The 19,133-nt window shown below is 41.2% G+C and overlaps 1 pseudogene across 1 annotated transcript; it reads right to left on the bottom strand.

Moving 5' to 3' along the window:
- Window positions 1-2,930: 2,930 nt before the first annotated feature.
- Window positions 2,931-16,668, bottom strand: LOC148027245 (ERAD-associated E3 ubiquitin-protein ligase component HRD3A-like; annotated as a pseudogene). The gene is made up of 6 exons (XR_015692961.1): window positions 15,249-16,668; window positions 14,503-14,942; window positions 4,610-4,825; window positions 4,136-4,459; window positions 3,787-4,029; window positions 2,931-3,694 (listed from the first exon to the last, which is right to left on the bottom strand). The product of XR_015692961.1 is annotated as an ERAD-associated E3 ubiquitin-protein ligase component HRD3A-like (transcript).
- Window positions 16,669-19,133: the final 2,465 nt, after the last annotated feature.

Here is a 19,133-nt window from a genome sequence, read left to right as displayed (position 1 = left end):
TTTCTCTACTTCCAAGTTGCAAACTTGTTATTCCTCCCATGGGCTTAGCTCTTGGGTTGGCTTGGATGATGATGCTTGGACAATCATAAATTTATTTGGGTATATCTTATGACTAGGGTAGGAACAATAAGAGGTACTTTGCCTTGAGGATCTTATTGTCATAGCAATTATCAAATCCTTTGGATATGTCAATTTTCATATTTTGTTCAACAATCATCCTCTTCATGGTCAACTCATAAAGGATCAAAGTAACCATTGCTATACTACAACATACAATAAGCTTACATAAAATTGCATCTTGATACCCAAGTAAAATAGTCTTTCTCCACTACAAAACATTATTGATGACATACTACATTTGAATCAATCGTTTTCAATTGTGGAGTTATCAAAAACATCAATAGCCATTTTGTTCCATAGCCGTATGCAAACCACAATGAGATCATAATCAATAGTGTATCTATATCCAAAGAATTGTTTGTTGATCTACATACAAACTATCAATGATATGGATGTCCAAGTTATGGAAACCTAGCCTCTAAGCCTTGTGACTCATTGTCAATGTGTAACACATCACTACTACATGTATACCAATTGCATTCATTAGTTTAGCTCAAGCATATCTATGTTACCTCTAGTTGTTTACACCTAGAACTTGGTTCCAACAATAACACAACCTCATTGCAATAGTTGTTTGTTTGAGTCTAGAGCTTTGCCCCACTCAATTAGCAAATCATTGTTTTTTGAGCTCAACACCACTATACCACTATATGTAAGCCATTTTTTAATGATATCTACAACCATAATTGGGAGAATATATATTTCGCTAGGGTGTTGTAATACATGCAACATGGAGTAACCATTGAAAATTTATACACGCGTGCATGCACATTACAAGAAAATCATTAAGTACACAATATATAAAAAAGTGTCACATTTAAGATTTAGAAAAAAAAACACTATATTACTTGAAAATTCATTTCTAGGAATCTATTTACATTATCAAACATTTACATGAAAAACATAAAACTTGAATTTCATCGTGTAGATTATGGCGAGACCCATCTCCAATGTAATTATTTACAGTTTTTTGCAACTTGTGGCAACTGATTTCACAAATGTGGTTGGTTTGCAATGAAAACAATTTTTTTACAACAAGGTTTGAATTTGTGTTTGGAAATGTGAAGATTTAGTTATGAATAATATGCATGCAAAATTTTCCACTTATGGAGATCCACTTTACTATTCTCACTTATGTAGGTCCAACTTACATTAGATTACAAATATTTGAAAGTTATTACAAAACTTGGCTATAAAATGATGAATACAAAGTTCACACCATTGCCCAAGTTGTAAAGCCCTCAAGTTGAGCATAGTCATCATTAGGCATCAATAAGTGTGCATCAAGTGCGATCCTTGAAATATAGCTCAATCGATTGAACAATATAAATTAGTATGTAATACTATCTTGGTCTAGCAAAGTGAAGCCTAAAATATATTTAGGGGAGCTATACTCTACCCTTAAACATTAAGTGTGCAAAAAAAAAGTCCACCATTACCTGAACACACTAATCGTGCTCACCATTGACACAAAGAAGTTTGTGGCCTAGTAATAAAGCCTTGTAAGCTTTCACCATATTGATAAGTTCAAGTATTATCATCCATGCAAATCACTTTTCTTAAATGGGTCTTGTCTCCATTTGAAATAGATGCATATATGAGCAAAAGGAAGTAGATCTACCCTAACACACTAGTTGTGCCCATCATTGACACAAAGAAGCTTACTACCTAGTAATAAAGCCTTGTGAACTTTCACTAGATTGGTGAGTTCAAGTTTTATCAACCATACAAATCACTCTTCTTTAAATGGGTATTGTCTCCATTTAAAGTAGGTGCATATAAGGAAGTAGATCTACCCCGCCCTCCCTATCCTAAAAGTGTAGTGCCAACCGTATGCTAACATAGGGGGCAAATATCTTTTCTTTGTGCAAAAGATCCCACCCAAGCAATATGTAACCAACCTTAGTGGAACTTGTTGGAATATCATGAACATATATATATAATGGTCATAATTATGGATAGCCTAAATCATGTGAGCTCATAAGTTAAAAGAGAGATTATCACAACTACCAAGAGGTTGAAACTTTATCTAAATGGTGTGCTAAAGCATCCATAAAGAGCCACATGTCAATAGCTTTCTTGTAGATGTAACAAACATAAGACTATGTATGTGTCCAATAAAGATGCAAAGTAATTTCAGCAAACTTTTGCTTGATCCTTGAGATTTGTAATTTGTGTGTGCACTATATTCTACTTGTTTTGATATCTCTCCAAACTTTTCTACACATTAAAGCTTTACTTTTCAAACCTATGTAGCATGTGCAAACGGTCCAAACAATTTTCCATTAGGCCATAGCATAGATGTTTATGTTTGCTACACATATATTATCCAACCCTAACCATCATACATTGTTGTGTGTTTGCTTCTAGACCATATGTATCTAGTCCAATCACATATAGCCTTTTGTATTGCAATATCAATAACTATTGTTCTAGCATGATCTTGTCCTCTCATTAGCATGACAAAAAGAAGATTACGCTAATTCTATTACTAACTTTATGCTTGGTGCTTTGCTTAGTTGTAAGGCAAGTGGCTCATGATAATGGGGCTTTGTTGATACACAGCATCTTCTCTCTCAGGAGTGAGGGAGACACTAGAAAATTAGCAATATAATATCCAAGGGCATGGTTTTTTTTCTTTTAAATCTCCAAAGCATTGGGTCTCTTATTCTTGGAATTTTAATCTCCGGAGTATTGGGTAAAGTCAGGCTGAATACTTCATGAGATTGGAGTATCCACAAATATGGCCAAAGCCATGATGAAAATCACTTTGTATAAGATATCCATAACAGACATGAATAGTGATTAGCCGGAAATACAATGAGCAATACATAGTTGACTTGATCTTTGTCATTATGTAAAGGGAAAAGACAACTTGCTACCTGTCCTCGGATGGATATTTCTTAGCCAAGCAGGGGACCCTTCTCAGATCACTTGACCTTGCAACACCACTCAGCCCTTCACCAAATGGATAAATACACCCAGCACTGGTAGGTTGTGGGGATGTTGAATACACCCGGTGCTGTGATCACTCTATAGCTCATATACAATCCCACACTATGGTCATGCAGTAAAAATGTTGCAATCTTTACTTGGATCTTTAATGTTGGACAAACCACCTCATTGTCTTTATATGCTGGGGTGTTGGTCAATTTTCCAATGTCATTTAAAGCTCCCCACTTCAGGGCTACCATTTACATAGTTTTTGTGGACAGTTTTTTGAAAGCACCAACCCAGAAATGTGTTTTCTCCCTAAAAGGCTACAGGCATGTTCTTTCCAACACGTAAGTTGAGTTTTGTTGACTAATATTTTCAAACATTTTATGAAGTTACATACTTCATTTTAGTGGCATATAGCCACATAGCCAAAGAGAATTGGTGATAAATGTGTCACTTCCAATCACTGTGGGGGAGCTGCAGCTTGTGCTGCAATTTTTCTTTGCCGTATATAAAGAACCATTATAAGACAAACCAAGAGAGTAAACACAGTAACATTTCCCTCATCCATGATTGCTCCCTTCAACCAGGTCCAGAAATCGAAGTACAACTGTGGAAGAATGTCAATCAATTTAATCTGCAAGAGAAGACAAATATACAAAAGTACAAAATTAGCATACAAAAAGTGACCTAAAATATTGCTTACATGAAATGAACAAAGCTCTTTACCAAAATGCTGTTGTTGTAATGTTGCCGTAACCAAAGGCGTGCAAGTGCTAAATATACAGGAAGCGCTGCATCTGGGTCCATTTTTAGTGCTTCATCATAGTACCTTTTAGCAAGGTGGAGATCTAAAGGAAGACCTTCACCATGTTCATGCATGTACCCCAGATTGAATATAGCCTGAGCGTTTGACTGAAGACCAGCATGTTTGTATGCCCCAGCAGCCCGTTCTAAATCTTCCTCAGTTCCCTAAAGAAGAAAAAGAATGGAGCTGTCAGAACTTCTAGACAAAACAGGAAGCTCTTTGCTTAGCATGCAATCAAAGGTGAGTGCCAATTTAATGGATAATGCATACTCGTCCATAATAGTATGCGTCTCCGATGAGCAATGCAGCAGCATCATTCCCTTGCTCAGATGCATGCCACCAGAGTGTGTGCGCTCGTTGATGCCGTTCTGCAGGTGAGCAGAAATTGGACTCTCCAATGCAGTATTCTTCTTCAGTGAACTTTTGCAAAATCCAGGCAGCATTACTTTGAGCTACTTCATACCCCAGTTCCGCTGCCCTGGAATAAAGCAACAAAGCTTTTCCTACATCTTTCTTCAGGTAGCTCTCTAGTGCCCAGCGCATGAGACTACCCCAAGGACCTCTTTCTGCTACTATTTTGTAGAAGCCTACTGCCTGTAGAACAACAGAAATTACTCAAATTACAACACACAGAATACATATGCCATCAAACCTCAAAGTATTTCCCGGACAAGATGCTTTCCCCGAGTATGAGTGATAATCGTCTTGAAAATCAAGAAAATAAAATAAAACATGCATTCTCACCATTGCAAGATTCCTTTTCACACCACCACCTTTATGATATAATTTCCCCAACTGATAAAAAGCTTTAGAATGCCCTCGATTGGCAGCATCTACAAAATGCTTGCTTGCAGCATTTACATCCTTCCTCACACCCTTTCCTTTAAGATACAGGACACCCAAATTGTAATGCCCATCTGGATCATTATGTTCTGCTGCCATTCTGAAAAATTCTTGTGCCTGAAACAACCAGATTATGAATAATTTAGATGAAAATTAGCTTCGGACCTGGAGCTCAAAAGATCTAACATGAAACAACAAATAAGGAACACATTGGAGGCCAAGCTCAAGCTTTGAAAATGTTTTGAGACCTCCATTCCTTTCACACTAAAGCAGTTCCAATTTGCAAAATACGTCACCGACGACTTTGAAGCAGTCAATCACTCAAGTTCATACTTATGAAAAGCGTTATCTTCTCAGTATTTTGGCAATATATAAATGCACTTTTCAAGAAGACATTTCAGAAACTCTTTAAGCAGGTAAGAGAATGTCACAGCTAGAGTTTCTAAAACCAACACAAGCAGCAGTATTAGGTAACATGTCAAATACATTGAATTAAATACCAATTTGAAACCCAACATTAGTCACGAAAAAAGTTTCATCATGTTTTATGTTTCTAGGTTTCATTTCATGTTTCATTTCATTGGCTACCTCGAAGTTTCAAGGTTTTGAAAAGTATTATTCATAAAATTAGAATCGCTATATTTTAGTAGTATTAGAGGAAGAAAATACATCCATAAAATGAAAATATTCATTCCACATAGATCTAGCCTAGAGTTCAAATGTCAAAAGCCGAAAACAAAAACATCCATTTCACCATCTCATTTAGAAATTAGCATTCACAATTCACAAATCACAAGATATAGGCTACAGCACACACATAATACATAATACAAAGTAAAAGTGAAAACAAATGTTCTTGAGTGGAATCTTTGTAGTCACAAGATATAGGCTACAACACACATAATACATAATACAAAGTAAAAGTGAAAACTGATGTTCTTGAATGGAATCTTCGTAGGGGGATCCTATGCAGGGAGGCATTGTTCGCTGGAGGAGGTGGAGGCCCAAGGCAAAGGAGAAAGTGGTGCAGTGTGTGGAAGAGATGGAGGAGGAGAAGCATATGGAGGAGGTGGAGGAGTGTATGTAAAGAGGTGGAGGAGGAGGAGAATGCAGAGGACGAGGAGAAGATGAGGTGGAGGTGGAGGTGGAGGTGGAGGTGGAGGAAAAAGAGAAGAGATGGAGGAGGAGGAGGAGGAGGAGGAGGAGGAGAAAATGCATGCAGAGGAGATGCTGACACGCATAAGGAGGGTCTGGAAAAAACACAGGTCATAAAAGGAAAACAGCCCGCATGTTTTTTAATAAAAGAAACCCTGTTAAATTGTTTTGGGAAAAATTTTTGATTTCATGATCCTGTTTTGCAAAAATGAGACAAAACATTTTCTGTGTTTTGAGGTTTCACTTTTCATGTTTTGTGTATTTTAATTACTATGATCCAACATCAGTTTGACATGTCCTTCATCATAGCAAACCAAATTCAGCCATTTAAGGGGAAACCAGATATTATCTTCTCTTGAATATTATTTTCGTAACATGATTGGTTGGCTGTGGCCTACAGGTAAATGTATTATGTACATATATTTTCAGTACAGCAGGTTCATGCTGGTCTCATCCAGCAGGTATGCAATCCACTGCCACATGGGCAGCACACTACAATTGGACCACAGCAGTTTTCCCACCCTCAGCAGAGGCTCGTTTTTCCTAATCTTGGTGCTGCCAAACAGTCTCCAGAAGATGTGCAGCAGTTTCCACCCATATCTGATAGCGTTTCTGCTCAGCATGCTACATTTTCAGTTTTCTTGCTTGTAAGTGTGAGTACTCATCATTTCCAGTGAGTGCAATGCTCCAAGATGCAGTATATTTGGCCCCTTTTCTCTTATAGTACACTCAACCCTAGCTGTCTTTTCACTGCTTTCTTCAATGCCAATGTGGCGCCAGCCTTTCTTCATCAACATTTTGATCAGCAGGCACTTTTCAAACTTAGTGAGCAACCCCAAATGGCTCCATCTCAGCAAGAGATCACCTGCCTCATGTCTTCCCACCAGGTCCAGCCCAGCAGCAGTTGTGCTCTGCCTGATGTTTTGGCCGGGCACCATCATTTTAGGAATATATGCCAATGTTCCTGACAAGCACCACCAATTGTTCCCTCCAGTCCCCTGCTACTGGCCAGTAGTCACGCAGATGGCTGCCATGTGCACCTTAGTTCAACAATTTCTTGCAATATATACACCCCTTGTATTCATTTTCCCCTCCCGAGTCACCCCACTAGTCTACACTTTTCAATAGGTACTTGATTAGTTCAGCAAGCTTGGTCTTTGGCAGAATAGAGGCATCAAATCATCTCAGAGATGCATCAGTTTTGCAAGGTGTGCTCACTTGACCTAATGACTCAATAGCATCTGGATAAGTTATGGGCTTTAACTAATTCTCCACAGTTCAGTTGGATGAGGTCACACTCTAATATTTGTCACTTGGAGTGACTCCTTGTACACACTCAGCTCATCCTCCTCATTTGAGTGATGGTGGCTCTTGAGCATCCAATCCTCAAAATGCAGAGGGAAGTACGAGGAAACTCGTGTTGCCTCTATGAGAGTGCACAGCAGAAAGGAAAGCAAACACTAAGCAAATAGTGAAGGAGGAGACTAAATGAAATGTGGTAGAGATAAGGAACAAACTGCCCGATGATTGAATGATACAAGGCTGCAATAGTCAGCCCCAACATGCAACATTGAGCATCAGTGTGGGCACTAGAAGCAAGCAGGGGGATGAGAGAAGAATGAGGGCTGGCTGAATGACGAATTAATGAGGGAGGGAAAAGCTGCCTATGAATTGGCAAACTGAGGCCACAACTGGTATACAAATTGTGGGCACCCAGGTCAGCCCACCAAAATGTGGCAGAGACAAGGAATGAACTGACCAATGACTAAATGATACAAGGCTGCAGCAGTCACCCCCAATACGCAGCATTGAGGGTTAGTGTGGGCACTAGACAGAAGCAAAGGCAAGAGAAGAACAAGGAGGGCTGGCTGAATGATGAATGAATAAGTGAGGGAAAAGCTACCTATGAATATGCAAACTGAGGCCACAATCAGTATACAAGTACCCAGTGCCAAAATGTGGGCACCCAGCCTCCAGGTCAGCCTGCCCAACTGACCAAAATGGTCACGGAACCAAAACAAAATGAATTGATGCCACCTCCATCTTAAAGAGTCTAAAACACATAAAATGATAGACAATCACAATGTCAAAGCTCCTAATATCCTCATCTCACTCAAATTAAAGCTCACAGGAAGGAGATGACTATACATTACACATGTCTACTAACACCCCCTCTCAGATCCTAGATGTGGAGGAGACCCAAAGGAGAAGGAACGGATCCCAATGTGGTAAAAAGAGTGCCACTACCAATGAAGTTTTTTGATGTAGAATGCCAACTAAGGAGTGAGACCCCCTCTCTAGATGGAAGCTTGATCCAACAAGAGGTCGCCATAGGCCAAGGGAAGTGGATAGACCTTGAGCAAATAGCTCCAAAAAACTCCAGTCGATGAACCAAACCTCTATGTTATATCCTTGGACATCCAACTATAGCATCGATCACAATGATTATGAAGTGACTTAGTGCATATGCACTAAGGATACTCCAAGGTTAGGGAAGCCAAGTCCTATTTACAAGACTTAAGGCCCTATTGTGCACATTATTATGTGATTACCACTCTTGGACTCTTGGCCTATTGGCCGACATGTCCATACACCGGGATGGTGTGGACTAGAGGTATGGGATGCTAGTCCTTGTGGTCGTGACCTAAACTACTGCTAGCTCCTAGGCTCGGGGGTGAGCTCGTTTTGACTCTAGTTGGGAGGTGAATCTGATGTCTAGTCCCTTATATTCATGAATGTGGCTTGTGTCGCATCCTGAGTATAGGTTGCATCTTAGGCTACAATCCGGTGCGAGATCTCATAACATGCACCAAACCAGTTTCAATCACAAGTAATGAAATCGCATTGGTTCATGCATGACAAGTACACTTTTATCTCGTTTAGGGCAGTATGGGACACTACTAGTAGGAGGGCCGTGCACAAGGGGCACATGTAGCGCGTGGTGGGTACGACAAGGTATGTTTTCTTGTTCGGTACTCATGCTCAAATTTATGTGCTATGCATAGGAGTTTTCACTGATACGAATGATCTAGAGCTTGCAAATTTGCCACTCCGAGGCTATGGCAAACCGTCATCAATAGCTATAACCTCGACATGTAGAGGTATTAGAGTTTCTATCTTGACAATTGACTTAACATTTGATATTAATGTTATCATTAATTTAATGTTAATTGAACATTAAAGGTTAACATGGTCTTAAGCTTTATTGTTTATGTTAATATTATTGTTAATTTTTATGTTAACATCCTTGTTAATGTTGATTTAATGGCAAGTCAAGATACATCAACCAATCTAGTATCGAGGAGAGGAAAATAGAATGATATCGAGGAGTGAGAAACAGTATGGAATGATGTCGAGGAAAGAGAAAGGGATTGTGATATTGAGAGAGAGAGAGAGGGGGGGATGCTTGCCACAAACTACTAGGCAAACTTCCGAGGTGCCACCCATAGGCTGGCATGATAGTCAAGATGGGCCGTAAAGAAAATGATAATCAAATTGCCACATGTTGATTGTATGGCATAGCTGTCAAACTAGAGAAGGACCCAACTACTACATGGCATGACGGCTACTTCTTGTCTTCTCTTTCTCTCTCCTGTCTTTCTTTTGGGTCAAGTTGTAGGACCCACACAGTCAAAGGAGAGAAGGGGCAGTCCAGAAGGTTAAGACGGCATACACTTCTCTTTTGATTTGTCTTTTCCAAACCTTTATAATAAAGAAACTGCCCCTTGCTCTCTTTTTCAAAGGCTGAACAGATTTGCATTTAATGTACTTGGTTTATAGTCCCGATTCTGGTCTTTGTCAACGTCATGCCTTTCTCTCAACTCTAGTCTGCACATCCTTACATGTTACATATTTTTCTCTCAATCTTCTTGTTCTCTCTCATCAGCCTTGGAATTTAGTAGATGTTTTTGTGATCTAGATGTTGTTGCTCATATTACATCCCGATTCGACCATAGGATAGAGACACTGCTCCCACTAGCCATCCCATCTCTCTAGAACCTTATAGGTTTAGCCCAAAAGATGAAGATGAGATAGCTAGGCAACTTCATGATTACCTCGCAAAGGGTTTTATTGAACCAAATAAATCTCCATGGGGCGTACCTGTCCTTCTCACTAAAAAAAGGGGAGGGCATGATGCACTTATGTATTGATAATAAAGGTCTCAACAGGGTAACCGTCAAGAACAAGTATCCATTATCTCGGATGGATAACCTTATAGATCAACTTTGTGATGTGAGATATTTCACTAAGATTCATCTTAGATTCGGTTACCATTAGACATAGATAGCTTCAAAGGATGTTCCAAAAAAGTTTCAAATATAATATGGGGACTATCAATTTTTCATTCTGCCTTTGGATTAACTAATGCTCCCGTAACTTTCCAACAAATGATAAATGATATTTATCTTGGACATGTTATCTCAATTGATGGCATTCAAACTGACCTTGAAAGGTTTGAGTAATGCCTAATTTGTCTACTCTAAGGACCGTAAGGCAAGTAAAATATCTTTTGGGTTTTACTGGATTTTTCAAGTTTATTAAGAACTATACTCATATTGCTAAACCCTTAATATGTTTGCCTAAGGATATCCAAAGCAAGAGAAAGTATATTAGTCCACCAATTATTTGGACTAGTGAGCTCGATCAATGTTTTCAAACATTAAAACGGTTAGTTACTACTGCACCAATGTTGCAGATTATCGATCTGAATAAATCTTTTGAGGTTCATATGGATGCAAGTAACTACACTATGGGTGTTATTCTTTATCAAGACAGCCAACCTATCGCATTTGAGAGCCATAAGCTCACTGATGCCCAAATATGTTAGCCACCCAAGAGAAGGAACTATTGGCGGTCATCCATGCGCTTAACACACATGCAAGTATTGGGCAACCAGAATACTTTGGTGGTGATACTATATTTCATGCTATGAACTATTCGCGGTCATCCATGCGCTTAACACGCATGCAAGTATGGGGCAGCCAGAATACTTTGGTGGTAGTCCTTCTAGTACAAGTGACAACATACAGGAGGGGGTAGCAATCTTTATGGTGTTCCTAAGCTATAGGTGGCCGGTTTCATGGGCTGTTTGAGCAAAGTAGCAGCAATTTTTCAGCCTTTCTCGCAATGAAACTCTAAAATCTCTCTCTACAACATTCTCTCTCATTTTCCAACCATTTTCCAACTCCTATCAGCAAAATCCAGTCATTTGAGTCATTACAGGTGGAGATATTGGAAAATCTCTACTGTAAACCCTAATTTACAGCAAAAATTAGAGATGGAGATATGATTCATATGTGCAGTGCACTGGCATGCAAGAGAGAAATATGAAGGAATAGATGTGAGCATTCAACTTATCCAAGTGTACTTATGCCTTCTCCAAATAGGCTTGCTTAGATATAGAAAGAGTTTTGAGGTCTCAGAACATTGGACAGTCGATTTGTTCAATCACCAACTCCACAGCATCATAGGACTCCAAGATAGCCTCCATCATCACCTTCCTAATTCTGAAACTGTCTCCATCAAGCTTTTGATCCTAGGGTGGCCCAGGTAGAATAGGAACCTTTGCGGTCCATAATGGCCAAGAAATCCATATCTAAGTCACTAGACATCCTTCTCCCACCTTTAATTGGTCACACTTCTCAGGTAGTTCCCCTCTTAACTCCGAAAACATAGTTGGCTAGGACTTCCTCCGACCAGCCTTGGACGTTTTCTTCATGTGCATGCTTGGCTGGCGCTGCAACTTCACATGCCTTTTGCAGCAGCTAGTAAAAAGGGCATAGAGGCGAGTACAACCACGCCAGTTCAGTTGTCCTCCCTCCCTCCCCATCTCTCTCTCTCTCTCTCTCTCTCTCTCTCTCTCTCTCTCTCTCTCTCTCCATTGACGCCTGCTACAATCATGGGTGCAGCCTCCCTTCTAGCCTCTCTCTCCAGCTCCTTGACCTCCCAGCGCTCTGCCACCTCGAAGTCGCAGCGCCGGTGGCGCGTCCATGCTGTCGACGATCAATCCTTCATCACAATGTATGACCACGAGGATAGTGACGCAGCAGTCGCGCCCACGTCGTCCTCCTCATCGGATATTAAGAGTGATGGCGTGAATCTTCTTACAACCAAAGGGAATAAAAGACAAAATGTACTCCAAAAGCTGAAAATGCCCACTGACTCCTTCACAAAAATCAGGTCCACACACTTCATCTTGACTCCACACAAGTCCAAGAGGCCCTCCCAATCAGCAGACGCAGCAAATCTTCCTCCATCCAACCACAGCTCTGCTCGTTCCAGGAGTGTCTTGATGTGCAACCCCCCCCCCCCCCCCCAATTAAATGTACACACTGAAAACACAGCCTTGTGGAAGTGCTAATTTCTCCTCTTTAGATCTGTCTACCTCCGTTCAGCCCTTCACTGCTTTGATACCATGTCAGAGTGCAGTGTTATGGAATCAGATACACAGGCTGAGTAAAAGAGATGAACACCGGAAGAGAAAGAGACACACACACAGAGAGAGAGAGAGAGAAAACTCAGAAAATACTAAATGCTGAAGACTGAATTCTGAAACAGAGTATGTGCACAGTATGTATCTGAGTATGCACTGAAGAACCTCGCTCTCACTGAGATGGAAAGAAAACAGTAGAAAGAAAAGATACATGACCACAAAAGGGCAAGGCCTATAAATAGGCTGCAGGTGCAAGAAAAGAGCAGCAAGTCAGTGAGGCTCAAACTGGCCACTCCAACTGGCCTGCTTGACTGCAGCCTTCCTTCTCAGATCTTAGTTCATTGGTATTTTTAAGGCTCATATTCTATGTTACGTGAGGTATGTGAGTAATAGATCAGCTCCATCTTCTTGAAGATGGTATTTGTTGTCATTTCTATGTTAGTACGGGACCAAGCTAAGTACCTTTTTTGTGTCGATTCAAACAAAACATGCCCCAAAAGGGCAAAGTTGACCAAATCAATGGATTCTTGATCTCTTCTAGCATATTATTGGGAGAACCTCTGATGCATCCATGTAACTTTGCCTGCACTTTTATGCATGGAATGAAAACTTGAATTAAATAATGAAACATACCTATTTTTATGACCTTAGATTATGATTGCCCTGTGACGAACTGCCCACTGCCCGGAAATAATCTGCCCCTGCCCAACAGCCCAAAGGCTGCTCACCTGCCCACTGCTTATCCAGGAGGCATATCAGTAACAAGCAGCAAACGAGAGAGACCAACTCCCCCTCCCCCTTCACAGCTCAAGGATGGACCCTTGGAATATTCAATCCTGCCTGTCACACCCGCTAGCCAAGGACAAGATGAAGAAAGGAGAAATGAGGGTGAAATATATGAATATGTTGACTCAAAGTACAAGAACGAGAGGCTCCCTCTTTTCTTTTTTGGGACCAGGGAGAAAGGTTTTCTTTTGATGGGGAGGGGGAGATTTTTTGTGGTGGTGTGTGAGGGGTAGTGGGTGTGGTTGGTGGGGGTAGGTGATGGTGTTTTGGGGGGGGTTGGGGGAGCAGAGAGACCACAATAGAAGCAAAGCATAGTCACTAATAGCTGATAACACAGCACAAAGGTTTGCGCCTCTCTTTATACACTAAGGTTCTAACCTATATTTTGAGCCCCGTTAAATGCAACGCTGTGTAAGGGGCTTTCACACCCGCACGCACACTACTACATATATTGACGCATGTTGACACATGAAGGACTACTACCCAACAAACTGGTTGTATGTGACTCTGCCTATGACATGAGAGATGAATGCATAAACCTAAGGAATGGTCTTACTTAAGTTTGAGGAGTGTCTAATCCCTACTAAAATGTGAATGCAAAAGGGAGCTCTTACACCAATTACAATGGAAAGAATAGGATACATGATGGTAATCATCTATCATGGCGTTTCCAAGTATTTTCTATTCCAAGTTAGGAGATTATCACACACTTACTGAATCCTATTCTGGTCTGACCTAATATTCCCTCAGTGCAGTTTCGGTCCAATTCATGGGTCAGTTAGTGACCAATGTGCCAAGGCATGGGCAACCGGTTACAGTTGGTATCAGAGCTGTTTTTGTGTCATATCTGCCCTAGTTTCTCTGTTTTCCAGCCCTCCAACCCTCATGTGCAGCATTGAGAATAGGGTGCTGCAGAGACAGGCATCACAAGTTAAAACACCTAGAACACAAGCCCATGTGCTAACTGTCACATTACAATCGATGCACAAGTAAAAAATCTAACCTTTGTACTTCATCAACACCATCTGTCTTAACTCCGCTTGCCACAGGAACAAGCAAAAGGTCTAACCCTCATCCCCCACTGTTGTACTCACCAGCTGCACTTAACCAGCACATTTTAAGATATCTCATCTTCATCGCCAACTTTTATATTTGTAGTTCACAAGTAGTGTTAAAAACGTAATATAGTTATTCGGACCTAATAGTTGTGTCTGTTCACTCTTCTTTTTCCCCCCTGTTCATGACCCATTCATATCACATTAATGTTTGAAACGGCCTACTTGGGTTATGTGATTACATTCGAACAAGTAAAGCTTGCTTTTCAAAGAAGAGAAACTTCAAGCCCATGAAGATACAAGTCAACCTAAAAAACTACTTAATTTTTAAAAAGTGACTTACAGAGAAGGGAGTAACATAGTACCATTGTGTAGTTGCGCTCCACAACTCCTTGACCTTTGACATAAAGATATCCAATACCATTATATGCTGAGAACCGCTTGTGTCTAGATGCTGCCTGAAACCACTCAAATGCTTTGGTGAAATTCTGCTCCACACCATGACCTCCAGCATAAATTTCCCCCAGCAATTCCATTGCAGATACATCACCTTTTTCAGCAGCCTTGAGAAACCAGAATAAAGCTTTCTTATGGTTGTGATGCACCCCTCTGACACCAGAATAATAGAACAACCCAACTTTAGTCATAGCTCCTGCATTTCCTTTGCGTGCCTGATATTCTAAAATCTGGAAGTCATCATTATCTTCTCCTCTAGAGCTCCTTAGCAACTCTTTGTTCTCTTCTAGCCCATTACTTAGTGGTATGCCGCAAGTTCTGCATACAGTTGCACTGCCTCTCCAATCATCTGCAATATTCATCTCAAATCATGGGCCAAGAAACTTCAAAGCAGGATACTGCCTTAAGACAAATAGCTCATCCCCGCTACATTAATGATGTGTTATTTGAATAGACAACTATTGACACATTGGGTAACACAAAACTTTGAAACATTACTGCATGAAACCGAATTACTAAGTGCAAACATTCTCTGACTTACCAACAAATGGCAAAAGACAAGAAATTGGAAAGCAACAACAGCTAGCAGGCTGTCCTAATTATGCATATCTCCTTTTCTTCTGAGAATGTTGAAAGAAAGGAACCTATCAAATACCTGTTGCCTAAGATATTTATATGCAAGTGCCATTTTTGACTGGAAATTCCTGCCCTCTGCTGCGAAACTGTGGTAAAGATATGATTTTGCATCGCTCTGTGCCACTCCACTGCCGCAACCATATAAGAACGCAAGGCTTGACTGGGCATGAGCATTACCACCATCTGCTGCCTGTTGGAACTTCTGTACAGCAGCCCGCAGGGTAGTGGGATCACCTTCGCTTACAGCCGACAGCAACTCATGCACTCCAGTCTCGTACAAAACCTCATGAGTCCCTGCCACGGCAACTTCCCCTTCCGCCTGCACATCTGCAAGTGACTGCCAAGAGCCTGGATCGAGGTTTTCAAACCTAGAGCTCCCAAATTCATCCCAATCGAAAGGCTCCTCTGCTCCTTCATCAATTTCAGAGGGGTTTGTCTCGTCCCTTGCGCTGTGATTCTCAGCAGAGAGCACAAGAACCAATTTGAGGTCTTTCCGCTTTGCAGAAGCAAGGAGGATCGATGATGCCAAGCACCAGAGAAGGAGAACTGATGCCAGGGTGCTGTGTGGTCTCGATAGTCTAGGCATGGTCAGGGATCCGGGCCTGTGGCTATGGAGATCGCTGCTTCTTCGTATGGATAGGAGAGGGGACGGGCCTGGCAGGCAGGGAGCAAAGGATTATTCGGCCGCCGTGCCGGCCCGTGCGTTGGAATCTTCTTGCTTTGAGACAATTATCGCAACCTAAGGGCCAACGATCGCTGGGCTTGCCGTCAGCCGCTATTTATATAAATAGTCTCAACGGTTTGACACTGCACCCGCTTGAGCTGAGAGCTGAGGGATCCTGATTCCTTACGTTTCGATCAAAAATCATAAAAAGAAATTCGGGATTCCGACATACAGCAGAGATTGTAATTGTAGTAGCCCAGGCCCCCCCTCGCCCCGACTTTTGGGCTTGATGATATATACAAACAGCTAATGATCCCATTTGATTTATCTTTTCTCCGAGTTTATCGTCGAGAAAGAAACGTCATTGTGCCTCGCAGTTTTAACTTTCGTGCCTGCATGCCCCTTTCGTTCCTTCGATCCTCTCTCTCTCTCTCTCTCTCTCTCTCTCTCTCTCTCTCTCTCCGCACATCTCAGGATTCTGCCATTGCCGTAAACTGCTATTTTCGTTCCTCTCTCTCTCTCTCTCTCTCTCTCTCTCTCTCCGCACATCTCAGGATTCTGCCATTGCCGTAAACTGCTATTTTCGTTCCAGAGTCTACTTCAAAGCACAACCTAACCGCGAACCATTTAGAGCCTTCATCTCTAGTGGTGGTGGGAGGCGGCATGCTTCTGGCACATGCCTAGTTGATGTTGTAGCTAGAATTCGATAATAGCGGGTGGTTGGCTTTGGTGAGAGACCTGCAGCTTTGCCGACGAGCTCAGTGCACCCTACGCCAATCATCACAAACCTTAAAACTTCAGCACTTTTATTTAGCTTTTTACATTTTCATTCACCCCTTCATCGAGCTAGCATAAAACCCTAGCTTCGTCTCTTTGCATTGTTACAACTAGCGTTCGAAGCACACAAGGAACGCTATCCCGCTTCGCGAAAGCTCGCTGTCGTTGCTACAAAGACGGACAACAAGGAAGCGAAGCTGCCATGCATCCCCACTATCGCATAGTAACTTTGCCATCCTTGAGTGTAAAAACACCATACAATTAGAGAGAGAGAGAAGGTTCTAGAAGGTTCCTTCTTTTCCCCTCCTTAAAGGGTGACCACACGCATTTACCATTTTCCTCTTCTCCATGAGCTTATCCCCCTCCCCCCCCCCCCATCGCAATAGAAGAGAGTCGCCCCGACATGCTATCTCTCTGACGAGAGAGAGAGAGAGAGAGAGAGAGAGAGAGATTCATAAGTTGAAAGTATAGCTCCAAAACGAAGGATGACACGCACCAACGGTAATCTTGCATCCAACAATAGAGCCACAGGATAGGGCATTGTGTTTAATACGAATACAATGTTGGGTATGGATAATTCATCTCCGAATACCCAGGTACTAATTGCCATCTCCGGATCATTCTTTCCACATCAGGTTCACCATAACCCTAAATGACCATGCATAGATTTGTGCATATGGTGCATTGAAATTCTCACAAATCCTTGTACCCAAATAAAATCATTGAAAAGGGATAAAATCCCAAATATTCGCAAGATTGAGTCTTCAAAGTGCATGTATCAAGAGAAGTAAATTGGATCTAGATACTATGCGACAAATTCATACGTAGCATGAAAAGCATATAAGGTTGTCGACTCCCTCTTCTTGCAAATTGGTAGTTATGTTTTCGCCACATTGAGGTATATGTTGCAGCTTGCATGCCTAATGGATTGCATGGTAAGGAATCTAGCCTAAAGAAAATTCATTTTAGGAACTCTAGATCTTTGCCCAAGCTCTTGCTAATGTCATGAACTAATAGCTCGTATTTAATAGATTGGGATCTTGATGATATGCATAGTTAGTATAAACAACATTAAAACTAGGATGCCTTGAGATCCGTCTGATAACTACTATGTTTATCAATCTAATTCGGGGTTAGGCTAGATACAAATAACAACTCCAGGCCTCAAAGGTAAGTGGAGAGCTCAAGGTTTAGGAAACCCTAAGTCAAAGTAAATGCCAATATTTTTTGAGAAGAAGGTTGGGTTGTCGATCAATGTAAGTGATCAATAGATCTTACATCTTGCATAGTTGTATGAGACCCTAACATATACCTTAGTTGAAGGAAGGGAGTGTTAAGTAAAATTTTGCATAGTATCGCTCTTAGATCCCAAGGGGAAGAGTGAATATGCAGATGAAAATGTTATCGCACCTATTCTTGCATTGTTTGGAAAAATACAATTGGTTTTGTTGGTTGATCAAACAGCATCCTAAATGCTTTTACATTCAACTGATTGTTGGATTGTCGTTTGGATTATTATTCCAAGTGCTTGTGATTGATAATAAATTCATGGCAAGGGTCTGTGATGACAAATTGCCATGGGAATAAAGAAACGTTTTCTTGGAAGATAATATTAGGGATGACTGCCTTGACTGTGCTTGATTCTTAAATTATTCAATTAAGGAAATGTTCTTTGCATGGGTGGATCGCCTCCATGATCGCACCACGGATTGACCCGAAAAGGACACTGCTTGATTCATGGACTGAAGGTTGAGTGGTAAAAAAGCCAACCACAGGAATAAAGTTTCACTCCTAGGCAACTTGTGGGTCAGGTGGATTTCTGGACACCCCTTGCCAAGTCCAGAATGGAGTTGGAAACCTTCGTGGCCCCAACATTTGTGGTGTTGGAAGATCCTATTCTAGATAAATGATGAAAATTGTGGTGCCATGTGATTTGGACCAGCTACTTCTACAGGGCAGAAGGGACATGCAATTTCTCCTGTATGGGCATGAGACAAAGATTAACAGGAACTTGTTTGTCAAAAGGTTTGTTTGTTCTATTTTCATGTCAGTGCTATAGATTACACAAACGTCCCTAAAAGGCTTAATTAAGGAAGCTAATTTTAAATTAGGTCCCACAACACATAATTGTGGTGGGACCTAATTAAATAACTAAAGAACGCCTATTGAGGGAATGCCTAACTATTCCTAAGAACCCAATTCATGTTGTTTTAAGGGACCGAAATGGGACTATGCCCTACAGGTAGAGAGGTTGAGCGGCGCATCCCTCTCGTTTTCCATTCTCTTTGAACCAAGTGTGGCATGGGTCTACTTCGGCTTGGGTATCTCTACGTAAAGTAGGATGTCCAAGACCCGATGCTAGAATGCTGTCAAGAGACCTTGACCACTAGGAATCCAAAATTTAGGTCAATCCCAATGGATCGACTGTGAACGTTCCGTTGCAAGGTGGACTCGAGAAACCCT

Source organism: Lygodium microphyllum, chromosome 13 (assembly GCF_053477565.2).
Source record: "Lygodium microphyllum isolate KBCC chromosome 13, Lygodium_microphyllum_v1.1.10, whole genome shotgun sequence".
NCBI classification, from domain to species: Eukaryota; Viridiplantae; Streptophyta; class Polypodiopsida; order Schizaeales; family Lygodiaceae; genus Lygodium; species Lygodium microphyllum.
Note: the sequence above shows the minus strand (reverse complement) of the source record. Positions and strands in the feature narration are given on the sequence as shown.